The sequence below is a fragment of the Drosophila hydei genome, unplaced genomic scaffold (genome assembly GCF_003285905.1).
Source record: "Drosophila hydei strain 15085-1641.00,03,60 unplaced genomic scaffold, DhydRS2 tig00008140-arrow-arrow-pilon, whole genome shotgun sequence".
Classification (NCBI taxonomy): Eukaryota; Metazoa; Arthropoda; class Insecta; order Diptera; family Drosophilidae; genus Drosophila; species Drosophila hydei.
Window position 1 is genome coordinate 419524 of NW_022045848.1, and position 14411 is coordinate 433934.

The window sequence follows — 14411 nt, forward strand, 5'->3', positions numbered from 1 at the left end:
GGTGCGTGGAGAAGTCAGCCAACTGTTGTGGCTAAGGCGATGCAAATCTGACAGCATCATCATTAGAGGCAAGTAAGTGCGTCGTCCTGCCCGCTGCTGACTGACAACTGACAGCGCAAAGGACCTCGTTGCGAGGACTACTATTTGGCGGGCATCTTTCATAACAAATTGTGATAGGCACGCTCCTTGGGGCGTCATCCTCTCGGCCTCACTTTCGCTCCTTTTCCAAATGCCACGCGACGTTGCTTGTAACAGCTGCTCGAGCAACAGGAACGAACAACTCTGATCCTGGCCATATGCTGCCTCACTCTCTCTCTCTATCTGTCTGTCTGTCCGTCCGTCTGTCTGTCTGTTCCTTTGTGGCGCAACATGTGATGGGTGACAAGTCAGAATCTTGGCCTTTTGTGTCAACATTTTGCAATAAATATGAATTTTTATTAAAGGAAGCAGAGAAAAGAATTTAGATTAGCTGCAGGATAAGCGCAGCAAAGGCAGCATAAGGATCGCAACAGCAGCAGCAGCAGAGGCAGAGGCAGAAGTTGCACATTGACAATGTTTAGGTGGACAGCAGCAACACAACATTTTTCCATGACACTCAAAGAGAGAGGGAGGAAATAGTTGAAGCTTTCCACACAAATACTTGTGCCCGCTCAAAAAATGAGAAGAGTATATTAGTTTTGTGCCATTATTGAATCTTGAGACCCAAGATCAAATATATATATATATATATGGATATAGTTTCTTTCAGAGGTCTAGAGACTTCCTCTTGAGGCTTGCCCACAATAATTGTTTGGAGCTGTTGACGCCCGACTGCAGCTTTATTGCTTGCTTAACTGTAAGACTATGTCAAAGCAGGTAAAAACTTTCAATAAGATATTAATATAAGCTTCAAGGCTCGAATCGATACATATTTAGTTTTAAGCCATTTCCACAGTTTGCCAATCGAGGTAAAAACCTCAGAACTAGTTGGATTCCATTGTTGACTCCTCTGTGTGCCATGGATTGTTGCATATTTGTGGTTTGCTTTTCAATCAATTTTCATTTTCGCCTCGTCGATTATTGTTAGAGAGGGAGGGGGCTGGCCGTGAGTGGGCGTGGCTGCAGTTCGCCCATTTAATTGGCATTTAATTTCGCATAGCCAATGGGCAGCAATGGATTATGGAAATGCGAGTCCTGATTGCCAAATAGTCGAAAGCCGAAAATTTAATTGTCGGCTTTGGCCGAGCGCACTGTTCATTCAAAATGAATTCAATTAGGCAGGATAATGAGGAATGCTGCAAACTGAATTCTATTTGGCAGGCGCTCACTTTAAGCGGCCTTCGTATTTATCCTTTAATATTTATCCTGAATAAAGAACTCTGACAGAACTTCATTAATGCAGCTCGCTCTCTTCATATATTTGCCGATATTTAACGAGCTGCTGCCGGCCAAGTGGACAGTCCTTGACGCACTGATATGAATATATTTCGACATATATATATATATGTGCAGCATGTCCTTGCTGGATTTAACTGACCCTCTAGGTAAACAGTGAACGACGTGCAAACACTTCTGCAGTGCACTGCAGCGCAGTTAAGGGCAATGCATAAATCTGCAATTACATCGTTTTCCATTTAATCTTAATTTCCACTCTGATTGCCAACTGTCATGTACTTGGCCATGTCCTGGCGCATGTCCTGCGTGCATTAATGCGCTTAATGAGCATCTTTGATTATTAAAATTGCGCTTGCTTTATGGCCCAATAATGCACTCTTAATGGACTCTTTAACAATTCATAGAGTTCACACACTCCAGTCTCTCGCTCTCCCTCTCTTTCACTCTCTCTGTCTCTGTCACTCTGTCTGTCTCTTTCACATACTGTTGAGCTCATTCCTGCATGCTGGGCAACGCCTCCTTGGCAGCTGGCTAATAAACTTATTTAGTTGGTTAACTTAAGCAAACATCGGAGGCCGTCCCAGTCAAGTACACCTACCAAACGAGCTCTATGGCTGGGCGTGGCCGCCCGCACCTCCGCCCCAAACTCATTAGGGGAACACCTACCACAGGTCCTGCCAGGTGGGCCAACTACTAAATGGCCACGCGAATGGCGACTAATTAATGCCGAAAGAAAAACCGCGAGACAAACAAATAAATGAAATGAAATGAATGCAGATGAAACAGAAACAAGACGAATTCCAAATACACTTTGAATGAATCAAGAAATTGGGCAAGGAAGTTTGCTAGGAATTATATATAACTGTAGTAGAAATTGCTATGTACTCAGATGGCGATAAAGAAAGGATCCTTGTAAGATATGACTAATTGAAGTTAAATAAGTATTAAGATATGTATACTCTGGTAATACATAAGTAAGTCCATGGCTAGATGGTTGCTCAGACAAAGGCCTAGAAGCTAAGGAAAATTCGAGCTTGGTTTAGAGTTAAATGCAATTTAATATAAATAGATCTATTATATATATATATATATATATATATGTATCTTCCTCAGTTGTCAAATTGAATCAAAAGTCAGTTAAACCCTCTCATAAGGTAGGGCATAATGATGCAAGAGATTGCGAGTGAGCAGAAACAAAAGCAGATGGACTCTGCCGTTGAAGTTGGGCTTAAGCTGGTGCTGCTGCGGCTGCTTCGGCTGCTGCTGTTCCCTGTAGGTGTTGAGATGAGCTGGACACAAAGGGCGGTCAGCGGATCTGTGGCTGGCGAGGCAGCAGCAGAGCCGCCAGAAAAACTAAAGCTGAGCAACTTTTAATTAATAAACGATGACTACAAACCGCAAAAGACAGCAGCAGCAGCAGCAGCAGCAGCCGCTGCAGACAGACGCTGGAGAACTAGGGGTACTCATGCAGCAGAGTTAAGATTTTGAGGCGTTGTCTTGTGGCTTTTGGCTAATCGCTGGGATTATTAATTAGGCAATGGCAGTGCGCGAGTTTGGAATGATAATTGCGGCTGTCGTTGAATGTGCGGGGAGTTGTTCGTTTGGCTTTCAAATGATTTGATTAGCCAATCAATAATGGGCGCTGTGTCTGCCTGCTGCCTGCTGCCTGCTGCCTCCTCCTGGTCTGACTGGCTGGCTCCCTCCTCCTCCAGCTGCTGCTGCTGCACTGTCCAAACAGGCGGCGGTGAAATGATTTTGTTGTCTCGCCGCGGGCCACGAAGGTGCCAACAACAACAACTACAATTGAGAGCAAGGCGCATTATGGATTTGCTGTGTTATATTCGCTCCTCTGGCTCTGTTTTTTCTTTTCCTGGAGCTCGCGTCTGCGGCTGCTCCTGTGGTGGCTGGCAAAAAACACATAACATTTATTTATGCTTTTTTGTTTTTGTCTTCGGGATCCTCGCAACCAGATCCAGATCACTTATTATTAATTTTAGTGGTTAAGAAAATGGGAGCGAGTCGTCCATAGGATCGGGCACAGCCGCAGGCAAATGACGCAGTTGAGGCATGCAGATGGGCAAAAGGTTGTTGGGCAATCGCCCAGGTACCGATCCACACACACACACACACACACCCGCTCTCTTCTGTTTTGGGGCAATTTTAATTAGTTTTGCTTTGAGCTCGCTGCGACGTCTTCTGCCTTGTGTCCAGCTTCTGCTCCCGCTGCTGCTGCCGCTCGAGAGTCAATTTGTGCAGCATATGCGCTACTTGGAATGTGCCTTCTCTGAGAGATTGGCGGAGCTGAAGAGTTGGAGGAGGCTTGCTGCAATTCGCATTCGCGCACAACTCACTCATTTTCCATTCAGTTTCGGGCGACGCCCACTTTTGGGTACGCTTTGTCCAGTTGTTCATTTTCGGCTTGGGGCCCTTTTAATAGTCCGCCAGCCATTCGGCCTATACTATATATATGTATGTACGCATATACACGCTGTATACGCAAATCGATTAAAATTGTGGAGCCGCTGCTAGCCAGCCAGTCAGACAGCCAGCGAGCCAGCGAGTCAAGCACGGGACACATATTTAAATGCCAAGTGAAAAACTATAGCCAATTACTTTAAATTAGTGTAATTCCCATGGATCTCGCTCTGGGTCTCTCGCTCACTCTCTCTCTCGCTCTATTTCTCTTTTTGTTTTCTGTCTCGCTCTCTTTTGTATTGTTCGACTGTCTGGCAACGTTTATCATTTTAGAACACAATCGAACCGCAGCAGAACTTCATGTGTGGATGCTATTCGGCAGTGAGAATGGAAATGGAGGGGGGTGTTTTGGACTGGGACTGGGATGGAACTTGTTGCCCGCGGGTGTAATTTTAATTTGTGCCCAGTTGTGGACGATGGACGAAACCAGAACTATAGGCTCAGCTGTTTAGAGACGCGTAATTGGCGCTGCGGCATGCGCCTAAGCTGCACCGCAAAAAAAATAAAAAAAGCTAACTGCATACATACATGTGTATGTGTATCTATAGTATGCCCCACGCCATGCTGCATGCCATGTTGCCATGTCACAGTATTTGCCACACGTTGCCAACCCTTTCAAATTGCCAGTATTTAATAACTTTTTGCGAAAATACCCTGTAAACTGCAGATATGGGTGGCTTTTATGGGTCGTTTTTATTAATTTGTTTTTTAAGTGCAGCCAAATTTAAATGTAAAGAACATTTAAAAAATGTGTTAAAAAATACCAAAATCTCTGTATTAATAAGGTTTTGCTGCCAATAGCTGTAAGTGGGCTGTTCAAAAGTTGCAAGAAGCAGAAAAAAGCCATTCACTGTAAATTTTTGTATCTTAATATATGGTCACCCATACCTGATTTTTTCAATTGCTGTTAAACATAAAGAGAAGAAGACAACCAGTTTTCCTTGTAAATTTATTGGTTAAATATTGTGTTTTACAGGGTATTTAGCAGTGTGGCTGTCATACATATGTTACATTTGCACATTACTAACTGGTTCAATTCCTTGGAGGTTCTTTCACTTTTCGGGCAACGCCGCACTGTGGGAAAATATGTAGAAGCTGGCAATCAATGTCCAAAACAACGCCGCCGGCCATGACAATCCGGCTCAATTTATGAGCCATGGCCAGTTTGTTGGTTGCTGCCTGACTGCCGCCTGCTGCCTGCTGTTTGCCCGCTGCAGTTGCATTTGGCGCTGTTGTTTCTCATGGCATAGATCTGTGGCAATAATTGATTTCAATTTATAGAGCTCAGGTGGGCTGGTGCTGCCCGCCAGGCTAAACCGTCAAATAAAATTAGGATTTTATGTAGCTAACAAGCTCGCTTAACAAATTGTTGTAGCTAATCCTGGCTGCGGAGCCAACCCTAGAAAAAGATACTAATAAAAAAGAAAACAACTAGGCCTTAGCCAAGCGTAGCCAAATTTAAACAAGAAACTAGCCGTTAAATTGGCCGGTTAAGCTTTGACACTTAAAGCTCACGGCTGAGGCCAAACAACTGCGCCGTTGACCCTTTTGGCTAACCAAATTATGCGGCACTTTTTTTGTTTCGTTGGCTAGTTGTTAATATTCCTAATGCTGGGAAAGCTCACACAGGCCAAGTGCCAAGCTAGCCCAGCTAACGTGCTTGGCCAAGTATTAAAAGCGCTCTCTTAGCCATGTCATATTTCGGTTGGGAACTCTGGCACCCCAAAAGCAATTAAAACGCGTTTTCGCAATTAAATGACTTTGCTATTTTTTTATGTCATTTGCCCTGTTTTTATACACTGCTTATAATATGGGGGAAGGGTGTATCGGCTTGGCTTGCGGTACTTGAAACTTGATGTATAGAAGAGTAGTCTGAATCTTTCCCTACCTCAGTAGTCTGACAATAGTCTATATCTATCTTTATCAAATTCTAAAGTATCTCATGGTCATGTACACCCGTTTGCCATGTTCTTATTTGTTTTATGTTAGTTTTGTAGTTCAACAAAAGTTGCTGTCAAAAAAAAAACAAAATTTGAATCCAAAAAACACGCTGGCGGGGCAGAGGCGGAGAGCCGACTTCTGGTAATTAGACTTCTTGGTGTGCTCGAGTTGCTGCCACAAGCGGTGGAGGAGGGGAAGGGAGAGGGGGAGAAGAAGGTCGCCACAGTCTTTGGGAAATGTTTCCAATTAAGAAGAGCTGGGCTAAAATAAATACGAAATTGTAATAACTTTATATATGTATTTAGTTTGTTTTCATTGCGCAGTGCGGGTGGCAAGAGATGCGTGGCTGCTTTCTGGAGCAGAGCAGAGTGTACTGGAGCTGGAGCCAGAGCTGGCTGTTAAGGCCTTTTGTCACATGGCTCTGACATCGTTCCAGCCAAGTGATGATGACTCTGCACTTTGCTGGAGCTCATCTTTCGTCATTATCATTTCTAGAACGCGCACTGCAGACATTAACATTAACTTTAACTCGAAGTTAAGTTGCCGCTGCTGTTGCTGCAACTGCGAAGCGTAACGAACACGCTTATAACAACACGAGAGCAACAACAATTGCTAAAAACAACATCCAACATACACAAAGCATAATCATCATTAGCGAAGGCCCCCCCAAAAAAAACAACTCATATGTGGCATATATTGATAAAGCGAACATGCCTTGAGCACCGACTGCAGCTCCGCCAGCTCCATCTCCAGCTCCAGCTACAGCTCCGGAACGCGTTGCTCTATAATCAAATGGCGCACTCGCTTGTTACTGCGACGCCTCGGGAGCAGCAGCAGCAGCAGCAGCAACAGCTGCAGCTGAAGCCTCCTGCTCGTCATGGTCACAGCTCGGCGCATGCCCAACTGCCACTTGCAACACTTGCCACACACCTGCCTACCACACACTCGCCGTGCGTTGCACCTAATTAGCTCAGCTTTAAACAATTCTATCAATGCCTAAGCATACGCTGCAATTGCATAAAACACCTATTAAAAGCTGCACGCTTGACTACCCTGGAATTGCCTTCATGTTGCGCCAGTTCCATAGAACTGAACAAGCTTTTCATTAACTTGAAAGCTTCAATTTTTCTTAATTAGTGTTACTTATTGCAACTGGGATGGCTTGTAATAGCGCTGAAATTGTTATTAGGGTTTGTTCTTTACTTTCAAGCTGCTTAACTTGATCGAAATTGAAGCGATTTAGATTTCAATTTTTCTGTTTCAAAACTCTTTAAATTTCAATTTATTTTTAAATTTACATAAATTGTTACTCCTTTAGTAAATTCAAATTCTATTTTTTGTCTACTATTTAAGTTTGCACAATTTCTTGACTTGAAATCTAATGTTTCTCTATAATATTTATATAATACCTATCATCTTCAGCATGACTTCATTTTTAAAGAGACTCCACATTTCAAACTTGTTACATTTTAAAATTTAATTTTTTTTTTGTTTTTAAAATATAATTTTTTCTAAATTTAATTTGAGAAAATGTCATTTTAAAATTATCTCCCATTTCATCAGTTTTTCCAGTCTCTTCTTCTATCTTATGCAGATCTTTGCAGACAATTAGACATATATCAACAGAATCATAATATTTCCAGTAATTCCGCTCTATAACGGTTTCTCCTTTCTCTAAGACGTACTGCTACTGTTAGAGAGAAATGTCAGTTCGATTGTCATTCGTAAAAGTAAATGGAGATGTCAACTGTGTGATGCTAACAACGGATTAGGCGGATGAGCAAACACTGATAAGTCGTGTTTAATATGCTCAAGAGAGTGAGAGAGGCAGAGCGAGGGATAGAGAGAGAGAGGCAGATAGTGAGAGATGATGCAAAACGGCGCTAACCCGTAAGATTTACGATGGAAAGTGTGAGAATTTGAGAAGCAAGAACAGTTATAGAAAAGAGGCTATCTAGATGCTTATGAGCAGAGCTCTCTCCTTCTCCGAGTGAACCGTGAAATATGATCAAAATATTTGTGCTGAGCCATAATTGTGAAAGAAGAAGCTGAACTGAAACCGAAACAGACAGACGGACGGACAGACAGACAGACAGACAGAAATCAATGCAACTCTCTTTGCAGACAATGGACGCTCTCGCTGGGACCCTCAGCCAGGTTTTTTGTTACCTGTCTCGAGTTTTCTTTTTATCTCTGGGCATTTTTATGACTCTATTTGGAAATTGATTTTATGGGCCGCAGCATTTCGGAAGTGCAGCCACACAAATTGCAATAAAACATTTGATTGATGCCCTAGGCAAAGGCAAGGGCAAGGGCGAGCCCCTAGCCCCTAGGCTAAGTAGTTCTCCCCTCCCGGGTGTCTGTAATTTCGAGAGCTTCGTAAAGTGCAATTAAAAGGAGGCGACAGAAACAGAGAATCAAAGACAAATTGCAGTGGAAAACTAAAAAGTGACAGTGCAATTAATTATTTTGTCAGGGCTTTGCCCCCTCGCACCTGAGCTGCGGGTCTTGGCAGGTGCCGAGGGACAAGTGAGAAATTAAAACTTTTTGTGCTGTTGCTGCTGCTGCTGCTATTGCTGTTGCTCCGGCTAAAAAGCCCTAGGGTGCAGGCGGCGAGACAGCTCAAAAAATGAAGCGCACAATTAAAATTCTCACGCCGCGCCCACGCAACTTACGCCCAAAACCCGGCTGCCTGGTGTGAAGACTTAATTAAGTATGAATGTGCCAGAGACGCACAAATGAAAATCAACTGGGCAAACGTAAAGAGCCAAAGTCGGAAATTTTTCAATTTGACTAACTTGCTGCATTTAAGCTTTAAGTGCCTTGCCACGCCCACTTTTTTACGTGCCAAATTTGGTGCTGCAGTTGCAGTTGCGTCGTGGTCAGCGCATTCCAAATAGAATTTTGCGGTTGCCTTTTGCGGTGGCCTTTTCGTTGCATGCCCATCGCCCAACCCACCAGCCGCCTGCTGCCCTTTGGGCTGCAATAGATTCTGCGTGTTGCAATTGTTACCTGTTACCAAATCGTGTTGTCCGACTACCTGAAAGGGCGGCAACAATCGATAGATAAGCGCTGAGGACTCTGCACATTCCAAATATATGCGTCATGTGTAAATACCCTGTAGTGAAGTTGTATGCGTGTAATGGGTATGCTTGTGCGATTGAGGAGTTTGTAACAGGAGGAAATTAGCTTCGTAGAAGGATAGAGATATAACGTTTATGTATATGTAGTTCAGAAGCAGATGGAACATAGAACTTATAGTTGTTCATGAACTCTTCAATGACTTTGACAGAATTTATAGTTCCCAATTGAGCCTTTGGTTCCTAATTAATTGTATAACTGCTCAAAAGGCTTCGTATTTTAATGGAACTGTTTCGTTGTTTGATCACTGAACAAGTTCATTTTGTATGATTCGTCAATGAAACCTTAAGGAAGACAACACTGCTTAAACCATATACCCTGTACCCTCTAGCTATCTTCCTGACAGTAGTTAGTCCCCTTCAGCTCAACAAATTGCAGTCGTTAGACTGCGATTGATTCTCTATATAGCTTACAGGTCATCTGTTAGTTATTCAACTTCTGCTTAGTGACTCTTCTGTTCCGTTCAGTCTTATCAATTGAATATGTATGAGAAACCTTGGCCGGGTCTGCCCGATAAGTTGTTCAGTCTCTTTGCAGCTGATTCTCAGTTCGTGGGCGTCTGGTGGACCTCCAAAGGCAGCTTCTCTGTCCCCCCCTCTCTCTCAATCTTTTGATTTATGCATCGTTTATGGACATTTTTCCAAGACTTAATTAGTTATTAACCAAACCCAAGCAAAAACAAACACTCCCTTGCAATGGGCGCGGCTTGCGGAGCCTTTGGGCTAACCCCTGGCTACGGAGGAGCTGCACAATCGAATGGAATTGAAAACAATTAATGTGTAATTATCACAGCGAAGCTGGTCGAAGGAGCGACTTCAATGTGTGTGGGCGTGGCCTGATCGAGTCGTCAAAAACGCCTACAGTGTGGGCGTGGGCGTGGCACAGTCGTGGTTCTTTAAAGGCCATACATCATCGTCAAGCAGTCAATTGACTTGACGCGGCGCGAAACGACTAAACTAGCTGGCCATGCAATTAGCCTCCTTGGTTAGAGTTGGCTTAGAGTGTTGGCCATCTTTCAATGCAGGCGCCGCATCATTTTGTCAGTCAATTTATGCAATTATGTTGTTAGACTCTCTGAAGCGGCCCTCCGTGTTGCAAGAGCGAAGAGTTGATCAAAGTCCGTGCCGCTCAATGGGGCAGACATTGATGGGCAATTAGCAGGAGACAGACCATAGTAGAGAAGGCCCAATCTACTGGAAGCAGAAGCTGAAAGAAGCAGGATCTGGAGGAAACAGAAGTTAGAGGAAGCAGGAACTGAAGGTAGCTGGAGCAGGAGAAAGCACGAGGAAGCAGGAGAAATTGCTGGCAGCAGGAGAAACTGGCAAATGCTAATCGAGACTAGAGGAAATAGGAAAAGGAGCTAAAGGAAAACATGAGGACATAGGAGAATCAAAAGCAATCAAGAGGTAGCTGAATAAAGTAGGGGAACTGGCATACGCTAAGGGAAGCTAGAGAAATTAAGAAGAGGAAAAACAGGAGAAAGTTGGAGTAAGCCGGAGCTAGCTAAAGGAAGCAGCAGGAAATGCAATAGCCGAAAGATCTGTCGCGTGCTGTTCAGCTGCCTAATCGAACTAATTAGGCAAATGAGCTTAGAGCCAGGATTAGGATACATTAACAATGGAATGGAATTGATGGCGCTGCAAATGTCCTCTAAGTAGCTCAGCTGCACTTCAACTTAGCTCATCCGCTTATCAAGATTTGCATAAAGTTCGCTCTCCATATATTATGTATTTGATCCGGGCGTGATTCCAGGATAATCCAGGCAAACGCATGCGAGAGAACAATTAAGCATGTTCTCGTGCTCTAATTGTTTTAAGTGCTCGAGTCCTTTGCGTGTGCGCCTTGCCCTAGCTGCTGGGCAAAAGATTTTGCTTTGGCAATTACTTCAACCGCAACTAAACCCTGCTCTGGGCCTCTCTCTCTCTCTCTGTGCGCCCTTTGATGTACACCGAAGCTATCTGACAATTTTATTTCTAAAAATAAAGAAGTAAACAATAAATATTTAGTAAGTTTTTAACTCGAAAGTAAGACTGAGGATTAGAACCGAGCTAGACTGTGGGAACCAGTTGATCTACTTAGAGCGCTTAATGACTTAAGGAGCTCAACACAAGTGGAAGAATGCAACGATCAGAGGCTGACCATCTGCATATGAGTAGTCTGGCAAAGTATTAGTCATTGTATCGGATCTTAAAAGCTGTAGCTAAGCAATACAATCAACCAACTACAAATTGCTGTTAGAGACTTTTCTTTCTCTCACACTGATTCTCAATAAATTGTTATGAAATTCGTATAAATGTCCAAATATTTAGACAACAGCGTAACTGTTCCCATTCAACTAAAGATCGGCAGCAGCTTCTGTTATTGTTATGGAAAAGTCGCCTGGGTTATTCCCACAGAGCTTTGACCAGCTGCAGCGATCGAGCGACCGAGTGATCCAGCGATCGGTTGCTTTCAAGAATTTTGTTTGATCAAAAGAAATAACAAACAGATTTTCTTTTTCTATTATTTGTATGATCTGTAAACATGGCCAGAAGTGGGGTATATACTGTTGTGGGTCAGTATGTAACAGGCAGAGGCAGTGGCAGAGGTAGAGGCAGGGGCAGAGGCTGAGGCAGAATCAGAGGTAACTAGTAATTCATAAGATATGAACAGTTATTTATTGAGTATATGGGTATATCTAGATACGATGCGCATTGTGAGTTGAGCTGATCTATCTGGATCTCTCCCTGTCTCTCTATCTAACTCTATCCCTATTTCTATTCTAGTCTCTCTCTATCTCTGTTTGTGGAGTAAAGCAAAGCAACTAAAATAAGATAGAATCATACAGAATCATAGAGCATAAATCATTATAAATATGTTTAATAAGTCTTCTCCTACATCAACCTTACCGTTTTTGACATGTCAAATGTTTGATTAAAGCATTTTATAGACTGAGCTGCATAGTTCTAGTATGTATGTCAAATGGAAAGGGTATCTCTTGGTCTAGCATACGCTCGTGTTTTCTTTAGTTTTTTTTTTATGGGGGAAAACCCGAGCGCTTGTCGGTCCAGCTTAAAGCGAGAGCCATGACACCTGAAAGCGATCGGGCCTGCGCCCACACGAAATTGAGACATGAGAGCAGAGTCAAATATTCAGTGGACATACATTTCCCAGCTTTCAATCATGGCTGTGTGCGTGTGTGTGTTGTGGGCTGTGCGTTATGTTGCACTTGCCGGATTAGTGGCACTTGCAGCAAGTGCTCGTAATGACTTTTGATTTGCAGCCGACGTGGGAACCACAACGATCGATGGAGTCGCTCTCAATTTGTTTGCTTGGTGACATGGGAATTTGACTGGGACATGGCATGCCTTGGAGCACTTAGATCACTTGGATCACTTGGATCACTTGCAGCTCTGTTTCGTTTGGCGAACCACAGCCGATTTGCATATGTAAAAAATCAGATTCCAGAGCTGTGATTCGCTTGGTGCATTCGTGCATTAAATTGTTGTCGTCAACCGCAGAAGGCCTCACCTGGAGCTCTATATAGTATATAGAGTAGAAAACCGCAAAACTCTTTCGGCTGCTTCAAAGTCTTCAGCAGCAACTTTGTTGTCTCTGCTCTGCAGCAGTTTGTTCTCCTCTCTCCCATCTCTCCCGTCTATCTCTGTATTTGGGAAACATTATGCATGTTAATCCTTTAATCGCAAACGCAGTTTTAAGGCTTCACTTTAATTTCTTTTCGTTTCTTGACCATATTTTCTGCTAATTTCCTTTTGCTCTTGCAATTCTTTGAGCTCGGACAAAAGACACAATTTATGTGTGCGTGGGCCGCATATATAATAATCCCTAAGTGGACATAATCCTTTTGTTTGCCACTGTCCGGCATAATTCCACATTTCGCCAGCCCATTTCAAACAAAGCCAAAAAGAGAAAGAAATCTAAGGAGATTTTCCAAATTTTCCAAAATTCACTCAAAAAAATGGATTTTTAATAACTCTTTTTGTGCAGTTTTTGCTGGGAAATGGTAAAAGGAGTCCGAACGGATCAAGGCAACAGTAGCCCTCTGTTCCATGGGCGGATATGGATATTTAATACTTTTGTCTACAAATGTGAGTTAAATACTGTCCACGTCGGCGGGTTTCAAGCGACTTAAGCACGCTTGCGATACCGATTTCGATGCTTATCGAGAAAGGCTCAACGAGCTCGAGCTTACTGGGTCGGAGTTCGGGAGTCTGCCTTATCGCTCCATATATGACACCATATGCTCATGCTTATCACAGAAATCCTGTTAAGAATTCCATTGGCCCGCTTCACACATCTGCTATGGTCAGGTCGGTCTCTCTGTCTCTCTCTCTTCTCTCTGGCCTCTGCCCTGCCCTGCCCTGAGCTGCCGTGCCATGCTGGTGGTCTGCAGCACACACGCTTAATAACCGAATAAAAAATGATAACCCGAAAATAAGAAGACATCAAAGAGCAACGCGAACGACTGCAGCCAAATTGAGAGAACAACACAAGAAAAAAGTCGCAGCGATAGCTAACAAGCCACGAAGAATCAGCCAAAAGAGAAGGCAACAAGAAAAACAATAACGAGTGAGACTTGTTGCACGTGGGGTGTAAACGACTGTCGAATGCACTGTCAAATGCTCTTGTAGATTGTAGATAGAGAAAGTGAGAGAGAGAGAAAGTGAGAGTGAGAATGAGGAAAGGAGAAAAAGAAAGATAGAAAGAGAGAGAGAGAGAGAAAGAGAAAGAGAGAGATACTGATTGAGAGGCAAACCCATAAGGACAAAGAAAAATTCGAAAGAGAGAGGAAGAGAAAGAGAGAGGAGTCTAAAAGTGACTGTGTCTATGAGATATTCAGAGAAGTAGAAAGAGATGGAGAGAATGAGTGAGAATGAAAAAGACAGTTAGAGCGAGAGAGATTGAGAATGAGAGTGGGAGACAGAAGAGAGTGAGAGAAAAAATCAAGAATGAAAGAGTAAGGAAGTCGCTTTTGCGACAGTAAGACCAAGAAAGAGAGCGAGATTGAGTCTGAGAGCAAAGCTGAGAAAGAGAGTCGAATAAGAGTAAGATAAAGAGAAAGTGAATAAGATAAAGTGGGAAGGAAGACTGAAAAGAGATAGAGAGAGCGAGAGGATAAGGAACATGCACTGCTCTCAACCAATATACCCACTTGCACTCAGCGAACAGTGTATTTATGAAAAGAACGAACAAAGGTCCATAATGATCGCTAAGTTGGGGCCTTGTGCCGAGCCGTGGGGACCACCGCAGCCGCCTAATTTATTCACAGCAATGCTTTCCGCATTGTCCATGTCCAGGTCGCAGCTAAGCTAAACCCTTATTAATGAGACGCCCAAATGAGCGAGCGTCGGCGGCGGCGGCGGCGTCGGCTGCCAAGTTGGTCAACTTGGTCAAGATGGCCAAGTGTCGCACGCAACGCGCCGATTAAGCCCAGTTAGCGTCTGCTCCTCACCTAAGGCGAGGTGCCGACCATGTCCGAA